Source organism: Cetorhinus maximus, chromosome 9 (assembly GCF_964194155.1).
Source record: "Cetorhinus maximus chromosome 9, sCetMax3.hap1.1, whole genome shotgun sequence".
Lineage (NCBI taxonomy): Eukaryota > Metazoa > Chordata > Chondrichthyes > Lamniformes > Cetorhinidae > Cetorhinus > Cetorhinus maximus.
In genome coordinates, this window is record NC_135887.1 from 14,652,300 (window position 1) to 14,664,031 (window position 11,732).

Sequence of the window (11,732 nt, forward strand, 5' to 3'; positions counted from 1 at the left end):
GTCTAAATGGTCCGATGGCCCATCTCTGCAAACCATCCTCTTCCCCGCTTTTGAGTTTCTGCCCATTCCGCCTTTCTTTTGCCCCATTCTCTGGAATTCCGCAAACACATTTGCAGCAGCCCCGCCAATTCCCCTCTCCCCCCTCTCCTACCTTCTCCGCTTTTAAGATGTACTTAAAATTCACCTCTCCGATCAAGTTCTTGGTGGCCCTTCCTAATATCTGCAGGCCCCCTCCATTTTGCTGAGGTCTCTGCAAAGCTGTTACCCTAGTGCAGTTACTTCTACAGAGACCACCATCTCCAAATGCTTCTCACCCTGTGAATTATTCCTAAAGTGCTGAGCGTGCTGTTACAGAGCAAAAAGCGACAGCAAAAGATAGCCCCCATTTAAGCAAAAACATTGGATGAGAATTCCTCTGATCTCTCTGTTCAGCAGCGTTGCTTTTGTGAGGATTTCCCTTGTTCCATGTTTGAGGTAAAATCGTCCAACTATTACAAACTCTCTGGAACTAAGGACCGGAGAAAATACATGTCTGGCAATGTTCAGCCACAAGAGGTCATATTTTCCATATTGCTAACAGAGCGACCCAGTGAAACATATTTACCATGTTGTCTGCACTTGGGAAAAGTATGTTCAGGATGTTCAACCCATATAAAGACCAAAGGAGATAAGTTAGAAATATGCTACAGAGCACGATCCCCAGTGGGAACCTAAAATAAAAGCTGGAGATCCAAAATAAATAAACCCAGAAAGTGCTGGAAAAACTCTTGCAGCAACTGTGGAGAGAGAAACGGAGTTAACGTTTCCAGTCCAATATGACTCCTTCGGAACCTGCTGAGTTTTTCCAGCACTTTCTGTTTTTAATCCCAACGGGAAACTTCCTTTCAGCGACGTCCCCCCACCCCATACCTGATGATCAGCTATTTTAGGGGGCTTGAAATGGGAAGGTTTATCAGGCTAGACCACTGCAGGTCAGTGGCAACTCACTAAGCTGTACCTTAGACATCTAAACATTTAGCTTTCCGAAAATATAAAGGCCAGAATCAAGACATAGGGGATTTTGGGCTTTATATATTGAGGCATAAAGCACAAAATCAAGGATGTGATGATTTTTTTTCTTTATCCTTTCATGGGATGTGGGCATCACTGACAAGGCCAGCCTTTGAATCCCATCCCTAATTGCCCACTAGGTCATTTCAGAGGGCAGTTAAGAGTCAACCACGTTGCTGTAGGAGTCACTTACAGGCCAGACCAGGTGAGGGCGGCAGATTTCCTTCCCTAAAGGACACTAGTGAACCAGATGGGTTTCTACGACAATCCAGGATAGTTCTTATGGTCACCATTACTGAGACTAACTTCATAATACCAAATTTAATAATTGAATTCAAATTTCTCCAGCTGCCATGGTAGGATTTGAACCCGTGCCTCCTGAACATTAGCCTGGGCCTCGGATTTACTAGATAAGTAATATTAGCGCTATGTCACTCTGACGACCCTTTGTTAAACCCTGGTTCAGCCTAAACTGGAGTATTATGTCCAATTTGAGGCACCACACTTTGGGAAAGATGTAAAGGCTCTTGAGAGGCTGCAAAAAAAGATTTATGAGAATGGTTCCCGGGATGAGGGACTTCAGTTATGTAGATAAATTGGAGAAGCTAGAGTTGCTCTCCTTAGACAAGAGAAGGTTAAGAGATTTGGTCCAGGAGCTCAAAATCATGAGTGATCTGGACAGAGTAGGTTGGTAAGAGGGTGGAGAACTATAGGACACAGGTTTAAAGTGATTAGCACAAGAATCAAAGGCCTCATAAGGGAAAAGCTTTTTTTTTACCCAGTGAAAGATTAGGATCTGAAATGCATTGTGGTGGAGGCAAATTCAATCGAGTCTTTCAAAAGGGACATGGATAATAACCCGAGGAGAAAAAAAAAATGCAGGGCTAAAGGTGAAAGGCAGGGGAGTGGGACTAGCCAAATTGTTCTGGTGGAGAGCCCGCCCAGGTTCGACAGGCCGAATGGCCTCCTTCAGTGCTGTTGCCTTCTCTGATTCTCTGAAAAGGCGGCAAGTTAACACTGCCCGATTTTCACGTGTGGAAAGACTCGCGTGGCTTAGGTTGGAGGGTTTCTGAGGCAGCAAGTTGGGTAAATAGTTTAAGAAGTACTATGTAGGAGCCTGGGCAAGTCTATGTGCCTTCTCCTTCCTTGCCGTTCACCAAAACAAATTGGGTTAGGCTGCCCTAATGACTAATAAGTTCTGTTGAAGGGTCATTCGGACTGGAAACGTTAACTGTGTTCCTCTCCGCAGATGCTGCCAGACCTGCTGAGTTTTTTCAGGTATTTTTGATTTTTGCCCTAATGACTCTTCATGTGGCCCCGTTTGTCTGATAAGACTCCCGTGAAGCTTCTTGGGATGTTTTATGACGCGAAAGGCGCTATGTAAATACAAATTTTTGTTGTTGGAAAGCACAAACAAACCCAGCTGCTGGAAATCGGAAACAAACCCAGAAACTGCTGGGAGAGGCTGAGCAGAAGGGAGAGAGAGAGAGAGAGACAGCAGATGTGGAGAGGAAGAGAGGGGGCTGGACACTTAATCAAAAGTAGACTTGGCTGTGTGACCTTTTTTGAGTGTTGTCATTATATTAGAGCCCGTTAATTCTGAGAACCCGAATGATACAATTGCTAAACGAGTCGGTGTCCCGGGGCCACCTGGCTGTGAATCTGTCCGAGTTTCCTTCGTCGGTTTTAGAGAGACCCAAGAGCACGTGAAGAGCTCTGAAGAAGAGTCATACGGACTTGAAACGTTAGCTCTGTCTTTCCACAGATGCTGTTGGACCTGCTGAGTTTTTCCAGCATTTTCTGTTTTTGTTTCAGATTTCCAGCATCTGCAGTATTTTGCCTTTAGCCTGTGGTAAGTGTTCAGCATGTGCCCCACTTCCATTCGCACCGATCAATTTATCTGGCAGGTCACACGTTCGCGAAGCAGCAGCTGCTTTTGTAAAGGGCGCTGGTGCATAATGATTCATCAGCGTGATCCAGTTGTTGACTGTTGTGGCTTTAACACATTCTATTTCCAGTTAGAGCAGTGCAAAAATAAAAGCAACTAACGTCAAGTGGTCTCATTTAGGAAAAATAAAGATGCCCAGCTCAAAGTAATAATTCCTATGTTTTTTTTCCACGCCGAATGGCGCTGAGGCTCCAGCCCTGCCATCACCTCGAGTGCAACATGTGGAGGAAAGTCAGATATAGAGAATGAAACAGTCATTTCTGTATGGATCGTTTATTTCACATTTTGCTTAAAAACGTACCCTTGCACTCGCACAGTCATCACCATGTGCCTGTTGCCTTTGGGCTGTGGTGGTAATTGTTTATAAAGTGGGAGATGGACAAGTAAACTGCATTTCAAACTGCCCATGTTTTGATGAGGGGGAGAAATTGGCACAGAGATCCAGTACTTTTCCCACTTCAATGGCCCCTCTCATCCTCTTCAGAAAAAGATTACATATGTGGCAAGTTCACTGCAGTGAAGGGACCGGGCTCCTCAAAGGTCTTTGGTTGACATGGCTGATCGTTGGCATGTTGTATATCCAGATTAAAGTCAACCCTCCAAAGCACCATATCATTTGTCAATTATTCCCCATTACATTTAATTCATGGTCCAAAGACAACATAATGTCTGGGAGCCAAGTCGGACCCGCTCCCAAATTATTGTTTTTACAGTTTTCTTGGCACAGCTTCAAGCTGTTAATGCCTGCAGTTTCTTGCAGCAGCTGCTGGTGATGCCAGGCAGATGGCATCCAAGCAACTTTCAACACAGTGACTGTAAAACGCAGGAGATCGCAATGGAGAACGATAATTACAAACTAGCATGGTAATGGATGGGAGCCCTGGATGAAGTCCAGAGGGAGGTCACCAGAATGATACCTACAACCATAGGACCATAGAAAAGTTACTGTGCAGAAAGAGGCCATTCAGCCCATTGTGTCTGCATCGGCCAATAAGAGAAAAAAGAAACTAGCCATTCATTTTAATCCCACTTTCCAGTACCTGGTCTGTAGCCTTGCAGGTTACAGTGCTTCAGATGCAGATCCAGGTACCTTTTAAATGAGTTGAGCGTTTCAGCCTCAACCACCAACTTAGGCAGTGAATTCCAGTATTGGAGAAATGTGGACTTCAAACTGAGATCATTGATGTTTGTTGAAATGAGGGTGTAAGTACATTGTTTTTGAACTCAACAGCCAATGGAGAATTAGTGGTGAAGCCAGGCAGATGTAGAATAACATATTGAAAAATTAGGTTAAAAGCCAAGGAGTGTTTTGTTTTACAGCGAATCCGCAAACTGTGGGATAGACCGTCAAAACACGCACTAAGTATGGATCGCACACAACTCTTCAATAGGGAGCTGGACAAGTTCCTCAAGAACATCTAAGTTCTTGAGAGTAGGGAGGTGTAGCTGTAATTATTGATATGAATTATTACAATCTCCTGGAGTTTGGTATGATTGTCTTTGAGGATCTAAGAGGAATTTCTCAGTCTTTTTCTAAATTGGCCATTTTCTGTCTCTCATTTTGCCTCTTCTAAGTGCTTGCGTGATAGAGTTTGTGAGGTGGGCTGGTGAATTGATAGCACATGTAGAAACAACCTTGTCTGGATGTGACAGGCTGGTTAGATCATGAATGGACTGAGTGGCCTTTTCCTGTCCTTTCTTTGTATGTTTGTATGCATTTGGGAAGGTCAGTTGACATCTAATATACCAGTTAAAGTTCGTATTTCGTGTCAGTGAAGAGTAGTTTTGGCTTTCCCTAGGCATAATATGTGATGCAATTCCCACATAAAACTCTTCAAATTGCAGTTAATTAAATGGTGTGAGAGTCAATAATCAATATGAGAGATAATCAACATGAAGCAAGAACAAAAAGACACTTTTATATTATAAAACGGCAGCCAACAGCACTTAAATCAACATCAGTTCCTTCCCCATGAACAAGAAAATTAATAAATGAGGTCTCAGTCCGTGTTAGTCGGACATCTTCCTTTGGCTTTGGTCTGTATTCGCAGTGGATTTGGACAAGGCAAGCACTGGGCCTATGGTTTCCTGCCTGCCAATCCCTTTCAGCAGACTTCCAGTGTGCAGGTTATCAATGAAATGTTGGGTGGAATCTTGTTGTGACGTTGGTGGTCTCGCCTGCCGGCTGGAGAGCCAGCGAGACCACCAGTTGTCTCTTTTCTGGAAGGCCAGCCGAACCACAAGCCAATCAGGCAGTGGCAAAGCCAGCGCCTTGGAATCAAGACCCCGAGGATGGAAGTCTCACCTTCCGAGAGCTGCCGGTCCCTGATTGGCAGACACTCTGGTGCTCAGCAGCGCCACTGGGGAGATGTGGCTGCTGGCAGAAGGACAAACTCCAGCATCCCCGGATCACAGAGCAATCCAAGCCACAGGGAAATAATGTGTTGGAGGTGTGGTTTCGCAGGGGCAATGGTGCAGGGGGGTCAGCAGCAAGGGCAAGGGAGTGGCTCTGAGTGTGGGCCACCCCCCCCCACTTCCCGAAGTCCAGCCCCTCAATCAAGCATTGAGTGCCTTTGATCGAGGGACTCCTCCTTCCCTTTTCCTGGAGCTGACAAGCAGCCTGCACAGGTTTACCTGTTGTGCACACCTCATGGTGACAAGCCTGCCTCCTGCTGGGTTAATACCAGCAGCGGTGGGATGAGGCCCTTAAGTGGTCATTAATTAAAGGCACATTAAACGCATCAGTGCGGTGGGAAGATCGACCATGGGCTTAATTCGGGCAGGGTCCACTGCACCACCATCCCGTCTAAGTATATGCCCTTCCCACCTCCAAGCTTGCCACCAGAGAGAGCTCAAGATTCCGCCCATCAACTCTGTTTCTCTCTCCACAGGTGCATACACACATATCGCCTGCAGTCACCCAGTTGTGGAAATATCCAAAGGCAGTCAGAACAAACTTTCTTACTTGGACATTTACAAATTTTGGTTCGACCTTAGTCTCCTGGATTTGGACATGGTACGTACTCCCATAAGCAAAGGCTGCATTTCTGACATTTTAACGTTCGGGTGTAGTGCCCAGTATCTAATTGCAATAGTAGTGCAACCCAACAAGAGGACTCCCTTATGGTCATAACTAGATATCATGTTCTTTGTGCATGGCTGCTGAGCACTTCTCCAATCTATCAGATAATGAATTGATTTACTTAAGGCCAGACGCAGACAGAAAGTGCATATACTGAGTAACAACTACAACAATACTTCAGTCACTTCAACTAACTTCAATTCCCTCCTCATGAACAAGAAAATTAATAAATGAGCTCTCAGTCCTTGTCAGCAGTCTATCTACCCTTGGTTTTGGTCCATCTTAACATTGAATCAAAGTGGACACTGGACCCATGGTTCCCTTATTATGGTAACCTGTCTGCTAATCTCTTTCAGCAGATCTCAATTGACCTCCATTATGTTGGTCATTGACGAACATAATCAACCTGAAATATTAACTGTGTTTCTCTCTCCACACTTTGTATTTTTTGTTTTTATTTCAGACATCCAACATCCGCAATAATTTGCTTTCGTCCAATAGTTAATACTTTGTTCTCTTATTCTCTGTCCCACAGAAGTTCATAGCTTGTCAAGGAGATGTGGCAAACGTTTCCATTTAAGCCTGCCCTTGCTTTGAAAATAGCCACATGCAAACCTCAACAGAAATGGACATTCCAACTTCCTAAAGGATAAGACCATAAGATGTAGGAGCAGAAGTGGGCCATTCGGCCCATCAAGTCTGCTCCGCCATTCAATGGCTGATCTAATAATCCTCAATTCCACTTTCCTGCCTTTCCCCATAACCCTTGATTCCCTAACTGATTAAAAATATGTCTATCTCAGCCTTGAATATACTTAACAACCCAACCTCTACAGCCCTCTGTGGTAAAGAATTTCACAGTTCACTGTCCTCTGAGAGAAGAAATCCCTCCTCATCTCTATCTTAAATGGGTGACTCCTTATTCTGAGATTATGCCCTCTGGTCCTAGACTCTTCCACAAGGGGAAACAGCCTCTCAGCATCTATCTTGTCAAGCCCCCTAAGAATCTTTTATGTTTCAGTAAGGTTGTCTCATTCTTCTAAACTCCAATGAGTACAGGCCCAACCTACTCAACCTTTCCTCATAAGAAAATCCCTCAATACCTGGGATCAACCTAGTGAACCTTCTCTGGACTGCTTCCAATGCCAGTATATCTTTCCTTAGATAAGGGGACCAAAACTGTTCACGGTATTCAAGGTGTGGTCTAACTAGTGCCTTGTATAGTTTTAGCAAGACTTCCCTATTTTTATGCTGCATTCCCTTTGACATAAAGGCCAACATTCTATTTGCCTTCGCTAATACCTCCTGAACTTTATGTTAGCTTTTTGGGATTCATGCATGAGGACTCCCAAATCAATCTGTGCTGTAGCCTTCTGCAGTCTTTCTCCATGTGAATAATGTTCAGCTCCTCTGTTCTCCCTGCCAAAGTGCATAACCTCACATTTTTCACATTATATTGCATCTGCCAAGTTTTTGCCCAATCATTTAATCTGTTTATATCCCTCAGTAGACTCTTTGTGTTATCCTCACACCATTTGCCTTCCCACCTATTTTTGTGTCATCCACAAACTTGGCGATAGTACATTCACTTCCCTCATCTAAATAATATATATTGTAAATAAGTGTGGCCCCAGCACTATTCCCTGGGGCACTCCACTAGTTACAGGTTGCCGTCCTGAAAATGCCCTCCATTCTAGGAAGGGGATAAACCAATCATGGTTAACCAAGGATGTTAAGGATAGTATGAAATTGAAAGAAAAACTTACAATGTGGCAAAGATTAGTGGTATGCCAGAGGATTGGGAAAGTTTTAAAAACCAATAAAAGATGATCAAATAAATAAAGAGGGAGAAAATAAGCTTTGAGGATAAACTAACAAGTAATATAAAAATGGACAGTAAGAGATTTTTTAATTATATAAAAAGGAAGAGAGAGGCCAAAGTTAACATGGACCCCTTGGAGAATGAGGCTGAGGAAATAATAATGGGGAACCAGGAAATGGCAGAGGAGCTGAATAAATACTTTGCATCCGTCTTCACGGTAGAAGACATTAATAGCATTCCCAAAATACTATAGAATCAAGGGGAAAAAAGGAGGGAGGAAATAAATACAATAACTATCATTAGAAAAATAGTACTATGGAAATCAATGGGGCTAAAGGCCGGTAAGTCCCCTGAACCTGATGGGTTGCATCTTAGGATATTAAAGGAAGTAGCTACACAAATAGTGGAAGCACTGGTAGTAATCTTCCAAGATTCCTTAGATTCTGTAAAAGTCCCAGAAAATTGAAAAACTGCCAATATGACACCCTTATTCAAAAAGGAAGGGAGACAAAAAACAGGTAACTTAGAGGCCAGTTAGCTTAAAATCCATCATTGGGAAAATGTTAGAGTCTATTATAAAGAATGTAATAGCAGAGCATTTAGAAATGCATAATATAATCAAGCAGAGTCAGCATGGCTTCATGAAGGGAAAATCATGCCTGACAAATTTATTAAAATTCTTTGAGGAGGTAACAGGCAGGATAGATAAAGGGGAACCAGTAGATATAACATATTTGGAATTCCAAAAGGCGTTCAATAAGGTGCTGCACATAAGGCTACTTAATAAGATAAGAGCCCATGGTGTTGGGGGTAGTATATTAGCATGGATAGAGGATTGACTAACTAATAGAAGACAGAGTTGGGATATTCAGATAATGCTATTAATGTCTTCACACTGGGTATCATTACCTAAATAGCTGCACTGCAAGGCTGCCATATCCTTTTGTTTTATAAACCTACGTATCCCCTCTCCAGAATCCTTCCCCCCACCCCCCGCTCTATTTATTTTAAAGCCCTCTCTGCAGCCCTAGTTATTCAGTTCGCCAGGACACTGGTCCCAGCACAGTTCAAGTGAAGCCCATCCCACCAGAACAGTTCCCTTCTACCCCAGAACTGGTGCCAGTGCCCCATTCTGAAACTGAAACCCATTCCTCCCACACCAATCTCTGAGCCTCTTAACTCCTTGACTTTATTTACCCTATGCCAGTTTGCCCGTGGCTCAGGTAGTAATCCTGAGATTATTACCTTAGAGGTTCTGCTTTTTAATTTAGCTCCTAACTATTCAAATTCTTTCAGCAGAACCTCCTTTCTAGTCCTATCAATGTTGTTGGTACCAATGTGGACGACGACAACTGGATCCCTCCCCTCCCACTCCAAGTTCTTTTCCAGCCCTGAGGAGATGTTCTTAACCCTGGCATCGGGCAGGCAACACAGCCTTCGGGACTCACACTCACAGCTGCTGAGAACATTATCTATCCCCCAATTTATACTGTCCCCTACCATTATTACGTTCCTATTTCCTCCCCCACAACTTGAACGGCTCCCTATACCACGGTGCCGTGGTCAGTTCGCTCATCTTCCCTGCAGTGCCCGCTCTCGTCCACACAGCTTGTAAGAACCTCGTAACTATTGGACAGATGCAGGGGCCAAGGCTCCTCGAAGGCTACCGCCTGGGTCTCCATACCTGCTTCACTTGCAGTCACACTCTCCTGTCCCTGACCACAGACCAAATTTGAATTACATAATCTTAGGGGTGTGACCACATCCTGGGGCAAAGTGTCCAGGTAACTTTCCCCCTCCCTGACATTGCACGTTGCTCAGACTCCAGCTCCTTAACTTGGATCCAAAGTTCCCTGAGCTGCAAACACTTACTACACACATATTTGCTCTGGATCACCTTGGTGTCCAGTAGCTCCCACATCACCTGTCCTGCCATTGCTATTGTATTAAATGGCCACACTGCTCCTCTCGCACTCTCGCTGATGAATGTTTTCTGGAAGTGTCTGAGATAGCAAATCCTCAGTTGCTCCCAATCATGATGGGTAAGTTTCAATGCCTCTTCTATGAGTCTTGTACCATCAGTTTCTGTTTTTTTTTAGCTATTGTTTGATGGACAGTACTATAAAGGGATATAAGCAAAAGACAACAGGGCAGGGGCAGGAGGTGTGGGGTGGGGGTGCGCAATGTGTCAATGTGAATGAGAAGCATTGGCTAGGAATTCACTTTTTAAACGTAATCTGTGCCTTCAGCAAGAACAATGACTTGTACTTAAATAGTGCCTTTAATGTAGTAAAATGTTCCGAGGCACAGCAACACAGCAATTGGTGTTGGCTCAGCCTAAGGAAGAAGGATTTGGTTAGAAATCAAGGGTTGGAATTGAGCATTTTGAAAGGCCCAACCTAGCTTCTGTATATTTACTTTCCTCATCAACATCTTATGCAATCATTGTGTTGAAAGGTTATAAGTAAAGATATATTGTTCAGCCAATCACCTGTTTGACAGGGTGAATTTCAAAGTTAATTAGTCAAAAGAATTATTAGCGTAACAAAATAGAACAGTTCATGTCTTGAATAATTTAGTCATCTGCCAATGAAACATCAATATCATATCAAATGCCTTAAAGTAGTGCTTCCAATATCCCTTTCAAGACTGGTCTGTTTTTGCCATTGCATACTTCTTTCTAAGAAGCCTTTTATCATAAGGTTAGTAAGACCACCTACAGAGAAACTGGTTTAACTAGTTGGTTTGCTTGTTTGTTTAACTCTTGCAGACAGCTTCCAAACTTCCAGTACCATATTGTGTGATGTTTAATTTCTAACCAATATTGCTTGCTTCTTCTACTTATAAGAAAATCAGGTTAGAGCAGTGTTTTGTGTGGCTAATATTAAGTCTTCCATTGTGACGATCGCATCTTACTATCTACCAAGTAATAACTCTTCTGTAAATGTGTAGGCTTACTTCTGAGGCATGCTATTCCAGTTTAACTCATACTCAAATTGTAAATTGGAGTCTATGGATACTTGAAACAATAATGTACACATAAATGCCAAAAACCTTGAAATTTAAAAACAGCTTGGCTCAATTTTTGTTGCAGTATTATTTGCATAATTGTATCATCTGGTTTCAATGCAATTATACTAATGGTTGCATTGGCCATCATTTCTGTTCAGTTGAGATAATGTTAAATGTCTTTTTCGCTCCAAAGTTTCTAACAGCAGACCTTTTACAAAATGACTGACAAAATTATTTTAGCAGGGAATAGCACTCCTGTTGTTTTCTCCAATAAAATAACAAGCAGCTCTGCTGTGACCCAAGAGTGGTAAATGTGGTTTCGTCCATTAAGTCTCCACCTGGTGAAAACCTTGTTTTAGCTACATCATCAGAAAAGTGCTGAGGGCATTCACTCATGGAGAGGGCGTGAGGGACAGGAAGCCAAGAACAAAGGAAATTGGAAGCAAGTCAGTTCCACCAGCTAATGTACACCTTCTAGTGGTCAAATACTGAATAGCATCGACCTTGAAACAAATCATACTAAATGTAGTTGCCTTCTTGGATTGGTTGAAATAAACAGCAATCATATATTAGCAACATAAATATTTGGGAAACAGTTACTAACTTTGTTCCACCTTCAAATGTTTGACAAATATCATTAGACACTACTAAAAGATGTTTCCTTTTTCTCAGATATGCTAAAGATTTTCCAAAGAACAGTACAGCACAGGAACAGGCCCTTCGGCCCTCCAAGCCTGTGCTGAACATATTGCCCGTCAACTAAAACATTTTGCACTTCCGGGGTCTGTAGCCCTCTATTCCCATCCTATTCATGTATT